General features: G+C 41.8%; 1 pseudogene; it reads left to right on the forward strand.

The window, feature by feature from the left end:
* Nucleotides 1-3,490: 3,490 nt before the first annotated feature.
* LOC122688504 lies at nucleotides 3,491-4,974 on the forward strand (annotated as a pseudogene).
* The last annotated feature ends 3,149 nt before the right edge of the window (nucleotides 4,975-8,123 follow it).

Consider the following 8,123-nt stretch of genomic DNA (forward strand, 5'->3'; position numbering starts at 1 on the left):
TTTCTAGATGGGCTTAGGAGACTAGCATTGTTGATTTCCAGAATTGTTTGTGCAGTGATTCAGGAGCTGGAGACAAGATGGTGGAGTAGAAGGATTTGAGCTCACCTCCTTTTACAAAACACCTTTTACAAAACTGCCGAACAATCATCAACAAAAACAGACTTTAATCCTAAAAAAAAAAAGTTATTCTACACACAAAGACAAAGAAGAAGCCACAACAAGATGGTAGGAGGACCACTGTTGTGATATAACCAAATAACGTATCTGCCAGGTGGGCAACCCACAAACTGGAAAAAATAATTATATTGTAGAGGATCTCCCACAAGAATGAGAGTTCTAACTCCCTCATCAGGCTCCCCAGCCTGGGGGTCTGACATCAGGAGGAGGAGAAGCCTCCAAAGCATTTTGCTTTGAAGACCAGTCGGCTTGAGCACAGGAGCTCCAGAAGACTAGAGGCAACAGAGACTCCACTCTTGGAGGTGCACGCAAGTTTTCATGTGTACTAGGTCTCAGAGCAAAGTAGTCATTTGATAGATGGAGCCAGACATACCTGCGGGTCTTGGAGGGTCTCCTGGGGAGGTGAGGGTTAGCTGTAGATCACTGTAGAGGCAAAGACACTGGTGGTTGCCTCAGGGAATATCCATCAGCATAAGCTCTCTCAGAACCGAGACCTAGCCCCACCCAACAGCCTGCAGGCTCCAGTGCGAGGACACACCTCAGGCCAAACAGAATAGGAACACAGCCCCACCCACCAGCTACCACCAGGCTACCTGAAGTTGCCCTGAGCCAAAAACCACCTATAAGGACACCCTTTGACATGGCTCTGCCTACCAGAGGGTTAAGATCCAGCTTTACCCACCAGTGGGCAGGCACCAGCCCCTCCCACCAGGAAGTCTGCACAAGACCAATCTCACACACTAGGGAGGAGACACCAGAACCAAGAAGAATTACAATCCTGCAGCCTGAGGAATGAAGACCACAAATACAGATAATTAGACAAAATGAGACAGCAGAGAAATAAGCTTCAGATGAAGGAACAAGATAAAATCCCAGAGCAACAACTAAATGAAGTGGAGACAGGCACTCTATCTGAAAAAGAATTTAGAGTAATGACAGTAAAGGTAATCCAAAATTTTGGAAAAAGAATGGGGGCACAGACTGAGAGGATACAAGAAATATTTAATGAAGAGCCAGAACCTTAAAAAACAAACAGAGCTAAACCATATAATAACTGACCTGAAAAATACACTCTAATGAATTGATAGCAGAATAATTGAGACAGATGAATGAATAAGTGATCTGAAAGATAAACTGATGGAAATCACTGCTGGGGAACAGAATTAAGAAAAAAGAAGTGAGGACAGCCTAAGAGACCTCTGGAACATTAAATGCACAGACATTCACATTATAGGGGCCCCAGGAGGAAAAGAGAGAGAGAAAGGGCCTGAGAAATTATTTGAAGAGGTAATAGCCAAAAACATCCATAACATGAGAAAGGAGACACTCAAGTCCAGGAATTGCAGAGTCCCATGCAGGATAAGCCCAAGGAGGAACACACTAAGACAAACAATCAAATTAACAAAAATTAAAGATAAAATGCAACAAAGGAAAAGAAACAAACAACATACAAAGGAATTCCCATAAGTTTTTCAGCTCATTTTTTCAGCAGAAATGCTGCAGGCCAGAAGAGAGTGGCATAATATATTTAAAGTGATGAAGGAAAGAAACCAACCAAAAACAAGCTACCCAGTAAGGTTTCATTCAGATTCAGCATAGAGATGAAAAGTTACACAAAAAAGTAAGTTAAAGATATTTTAGCACTATCAAACCAGCTTTACAATAAATGCTAAAGGAATTTCTCTGATGGAAAAGAACACAACTAGAAACAAAGAAAATTACTAATGGGAAAGCTCACCAGTAAAGATAAAAAGATACAATAGAGCTAGGAAATCATCCACATACACAAACACTATATCAAAACCAGCAACTGTGAGGAGAGGAGAGAACAAATGCTGGATATTGGATATGCATTTGAAATAAGAGACCAGCCACTTAAACCTGTATATACATAGACTGCTATATTAAAACCTCATGTAAACCAAAAATCTGTAATAGGTACACACACAAAAAAGAAAAAGCAATCCAAACACAACACTAAAGATAGTCATGATATCACAAGAGAAGAAAACAAAAGAGGAAGGGAAGGAAAAAGACCTACAAAAATAAATCCAAACAAGAAAACAATAAGGACAGACATGTTGATAATTACCTTAAATGTAAATGGACTAAATGTTCCAACCAAAAGACCCAGACTGACTGAATGGATACAAAAACAAGACCCGAATATATGTTGTCTATAAGAGACTCACTTCAGATCTAGGGACACATATAGACTGAAAGTGAAGAGATGGAAAAAGATATTCCATGCAAATGGAAATCAAAAGAAAGCTGGAGTAGGAATACTCATATCAGACAAAACATGTTAAAATGAGACTGTTGAAAGAGATAAAGGATATTACATAATGATCAAGGAATCAATCTAAGAAGATGTAACAATTGTTATTGAATTTGCACCCGACATAGGAGCATCTCAATATATAAGGCAAATGCTGACAGCCACAAGAGGAGAAATCAACAGTAACAATAATAATGGTGAACTGTAACACCCCACTAACATCAATGGACAGATCATCCAGACAGAAAACCAGTAAGGAAACACAGGCCTTAAATGACACAAAAAACATCATGGACTTAATTGATATTTACAAAACATTCCATCTGAAAGTGGCAGAATATACATTCTTCTCAAGTGCACATGGAACATTCTCCAGGGCAGATCACAGGCTGGGCCACAAAGTTAGTCAGTCAGTTCAGTCGCTCAGTCATGTCCGACTCTTTGTGACCTCATGAATCGCAGCATGCCAGGCCTCCCTGTCCATCACAAACTCCCGGAGTTCACTCAAACTCATGCCCATCAAGTCGGTGATGCCATCCAACCATCTTATCCTCTGTCGTCCCCTTCTCCTCCTGCCCCCAATCCCTCCCAGCATCAGGGTCTTAACCTGGGTATATTTAAGAAAATTGAAACCATAATAACCAACTTCTCCAACCACAGTGCTATGAGATTAGACATCAACTACAGGAAAAAACTATAAAAGAAAAAAAAAAAAAGAAACACAAACATGTGGAGGCCAAACAATATGGTACTGAACAATCAAGAGATCACTGAAGAAATCAAAGAGGGAATTTAAAAAATGCCTTGAGACAAATGAAAATATAACAATCTAAAATCTATGGGATACAGCAAAAGCAGTTCTAAGATGGAAGCTTACAGATTACCATAAACTTCTATTGCTACAAGCTCATGCTCAGATTGAATTTTGCTGAAATGAGATAATTCATTCACAAGACATTGAGGCTTTCTCATGTGCCATGTTAGAAGGAAGTGGTTGCTGCCCTGAGCTCATCTACCAGCCAGTGGTCATGGGTGATGGAAACAATCAGAAGGGGCAGGACAGAGGAGGAAGGGATGCCAGGAGGGGAGAGGCAGAGTGGCCTTGGAGGAGGCAGGTACGGCCAGGCCGGTGCCTGTAATCCTACTTCAGGAAACAACAAAAACTTCAAACAACCAACCTAACCTTACACCTAAAGCAACCTACGAAGACAGGCTACGAAGCATGATACTGTTGCAAAAGTTTTGAGGATCCTGCAGAATGAACCCCACCCCCACACCCCAAGAGGCTGGAGGTGAATGGAAGAGAATCAGAGGAAGAAAATCTCAATAAACTGGAAATAAATGTTTGAGATTGCACTTAAACAGAACTTGCCTGTGAATTTTGAATCTTTCCGTCTAAAGCAGGTTGCCCGGGAGAGTGGCCCACCCTACATGAGGAGCTGTGTGACCAGGGTGTCGGTTGGGGTGTTGGTGGGGGAAAGCGAAGGGAAGAGCAAGAGGATTTCAAAGAAAAACACTGCTAGAGCTGTTCTTGAGGAGCTGAAAAAATTACTGCCACTGCCTACAGTTGAGCAAGTGAAGCCCAGAATTGAAAAGAAAACAAAACCCATAGTCAGGCTACAAAGCACCCAGAGTACAGCCAGGAGATGAACCCGATTAGCAGACTGGCCCAGTCCCAGCAGGCAAAAAACAAGGAGGAGCCAGAGTACCTGCTCCTCACTGAGGTGGCCTCCTACGCCGCAGGGAGCCTGTGATGCAGGTGAAGGTGGGAAAACGCGCCACAGAAGGATCAGGAACCAATGAGAAGGTGGCCAAATGCAGTGCAGACAAGAACATGCTGGAGATCCCAGGTTTCAAAAAGTCCCGCAGGCTCAGCCCACCAAACCAGCCCTCAAATCAGAGGGGGACACCAACAAAGAAAGCAGGGGATGGGAGAACAGTGACCTTTTATGAACCTGCCTCAGGGGATGAAAATGGGACTAGCAATAAAGAGGAGTTTAGGATGCCTTATCTCAGTCATCAGCAGCTGCCTGCTGGAATTCTTCCCACGGTGCTCCAGGTTGCCCAGGCTGTAGGAGTCAGTCAAGGACATCACACCAAAGGTTTCACCAGGGTAGCTCTGAGTCCTGCCAAGGCCCACGGTAACTTTCACGATAGTCCATGAATTGTTGAATGAGGGCACCTAGCTGACAGCCGAGACCATTTTAAAGAATGGTCTCTTCAGGCCATGTACGCCATGTACCTCTCACGATACCCTCTGAGCAGCTGGACTATCCTTCCAGAGCTCAGGGATTCCAGGTCGAATATAAAGACTTCCCCCAAAATAAGACCAAATTTGTATCTCTTATCAATTGTTCCTCTCAGCTACCTCTGATCAGCCACGGTATCGGAAAGAATGTGGACTTCTGCCACGACATGGCTGCACTGAACATCTTAAAGTTGCTGTCTGAGTTGGACCAACAAAATACAGAGAGCCAAGAACAGGAAATGGGCCAGTGTCTGTGTGTGGGAGGTGCTGAACCTTATTTGGCCATGGACCATTGAAAACTCTCCAAATATATACTGAAAATACTGAAATTGCTTTGAAAATTTGGAATTTCTGATACCTCCCAAGGACTAGAGAAAGCAATGGTGAAGAAGGCAGGACCCTGAGGAGTCGGCATAGCTGCTCACATGTGCTGTGGTTTCTGTCCATGCTGCAACAGCTGCTGGGGCCAAGTGGGTTTGCCAAACACCCCTGGATCCATTGGGAAACCAGCAGGTCCATGCCCCCAGGCACCCTAGTGCTTGGTTTTGGTGGGGTTTTTGTTTGTTTTGGGTGTTTTACTATTTTTTCCCTTGCTGTGTGAAAGAAGAAACAGAAAGCAGGACCCCTTCTCAAACTGGCTCACACAAACACTTCAGGACAAATCCTGGACACTCACGCCAGAGAAAGGCCTTAGTCTGGCCCCAGAGCTGAAAGCACCAGAGAAAATCAAATGCTTCCTCCTCGGCCAGAGCGGACCTTCTTGGCGTGCTCTGGTGCACACCACTGCTCTTGTCCAAAAGAGATACATATTCTTAGTTTCATTATTTTCTTTTGATTGAAATGACACTATATAAATTTTCATTTGAGTTTCTCAATTGTATCTAGTTACATTGCACAGTTTAGAAACTTGTCTGAGACTGACTTAATCAATAATCTAATTAGCAAAGATCATATCCATGTGTATGTGGTTACACATTTTTATTTCATTGGACTAACCCAGGACCATTTCAGTGATGCAAACTGTGTGCCTTCTGGTTTAGCTGAAACAGTCCAACTTTGATGCTATCTCCCACAGTTTTATACATTGGGCAGTTTTGGAATTTTAAACTTAAAACGATCACTTGGTTCCTTTCCTATTTTTATTTTTGTTAATGCAGCAGGAATTAAATGAACTTTAATCTTTAAAGATTATTAAACAAATTGTGTGTATATACAGATGACTCTTGACATAGCTCTCACTACCCTACAGGATACGGTCTCCATGTAGCACATGTATAACTGCAGACTGATTGTCCTGGAGTGCTTGTACTGTTGATTACATCTCCATGTAGGGCTGAAAAAAAGGACCCATGCTTATCTCTGCAACTATGTTGCTTTTGATGTTGTGTTGCTGTGCACAGAAATGTGTGCGGCGAGGTCATGATACGGTCCAGATGAAAAGCCCAGTAGCCTTGCCAGTTCGATTCACTGTTTACGGTGGAATTTTTTTCTCCCCATGGAATGTAAGTAAAACTTAGTGTCTGTCATCAATAAATGGTAATACTAAACTTTTTTGTTAACTTATTCTCAAATGCCACTACTGCTAGGTTGGTCCCTCCCAACTTGCCCACTACACTTTCTTTAAGAGAAAAACTTTGTAATGCTTGTGACTCCATTTGGGCAAAACTCTGAAGATATAAAATAACTTAATATCAAACCATTGATCAATAAACAACTACTAATGAAAAAAAAAAAAACTTTCACAAACAAAAATCCAGGATCAGATGGCTTCACACATGAATTCTATCAAACATTTAGTGAAGATTTAACACCTATCCTTCTGAAACTTCCAAGAGATTTCAGAAGGAACACTCCCAAACTCATTCTATGAGGCCACCATCACTCTGACATAAAAACCAAAGATACCACAAAAAAAAATTACAGCCCAATGTCACTGATGAACATTGACACAAAAATCCTCAATAAAATACTAGCTAGCTGAATACAGAATACATGAAAAGGATCATACAACATTATTAAGTAAGAGATGCAAGGATTTTTCAGTATCTGCAAATCAGTCAGTGTGATACACCACATGAACAAAGTGAAGAGGACAGTTCCCCGGTGTCGGATAGTCAGGATTCTGAACTTTTACGGCCATGGCCTGGATTCAGTCCCTGGTTGGGGAACTGAAATCCTGCAAGTTGTATGGTTGCTCAGCCAAAAAAACAAAATAAAAATGTGTTTTATTATTCAACTGAAGAATAAGAACCACATGATCATCTCAATAGATACAGAAAAAGCTTTAGACAAGATTTAACACCCATTTATGATTAAAAAAAAAAAAAAAAAACCCTTCATGGATTACTGCCTTGTCATGGCAAAGTGATTTGCATAACTCAATGAAGTTATGAGCCATACCACGTAGGGCCACCCAAAACAGGACAGGTCATACTGGAGAGTCCTGACAAAATGTAATCCAGCGGAGGAGGGAATGGCAAAGCACCCCAGTATACTTGCCGAGAATCTCATGAACTGTATAAAAAGACAAAAAAGATGATAGCAAAAGATGAGTCCCCCAGGTCAGAAGGTATCGAATATTCCACTTGGGAAGAGTGGAGGGCAACTACTAATGGCCCCAGAAAGAATGAAGTGGCTGGGCCAAAGTGAAAACAGCTCTCAGTTGTGGATGTGTCTGGTGATGACCGTGATTTCCAATGCTGCAAAGAACAGTACTGCACAGGAACCTGGAACGTGAGGTCCATGAATCAAGGTAAATTAGATGTGGTCAAGCAGAAGATGGTAGGAATAAACATTGACATCTCAGGAATCAGTGAACTAAATGGATGGGAATGGGCAAATTAATTCAGATGACCATTATATCTACTACGGTGGGCAAAGAATCCCATAGAATAAATGGAGTAGCCCTCGTATAATCAACAAAAGAGTCTGGAATGCAGTACTTGGGTGCAACCTCAAAAATGAAAGAATGATCTCAGTTCGTTTGAGAATGACTCAATTCAAGTCATTCAACATCACAGTAATTCACATCTCTGCCCCTACCACCAATGCTGAAGAAGCTGAAGTTGATCAGAAGACCTAGAAGACCTCCTAGAACACACACCAAAAAAAAAAAAAAAGTTCTATTCATCATTGGGGATTGGAATACAAAGGTAGGAAGCAAAGAAATTCCTGGAGTAACAGGCTGGTTTGGCCTTGCAGTACAAAATGAAGCAAGGCAAAGGCTAACTGAATTTTGCCAAGAGAATGCTCTGGTCATAGCAAACACCCTTTTTCAACAACACAAGAGACGACTTTACACATGGACATCCCCAAATCATCAATACCGAAATAAAATTGAAGAAGCTGTATACAGTCAGCAAAAAAAAAAAAACAAAACAAAAAAAAACACTGGAGCTGACTGTGGCTCAGATCATCAGC

This window comes from Cervus elaphus, chromosome 33 (assembly GCF_910594005.1).
Source record: "Cervus elaphus chromosome 33, mCerEla1.1, whole genome shotgun sequence".
NCBI lineage: Eukaryota > Metazoa > Chordata > Mammalia > Artiodactyla > Cervidae > Cervus > Cervus elaphus.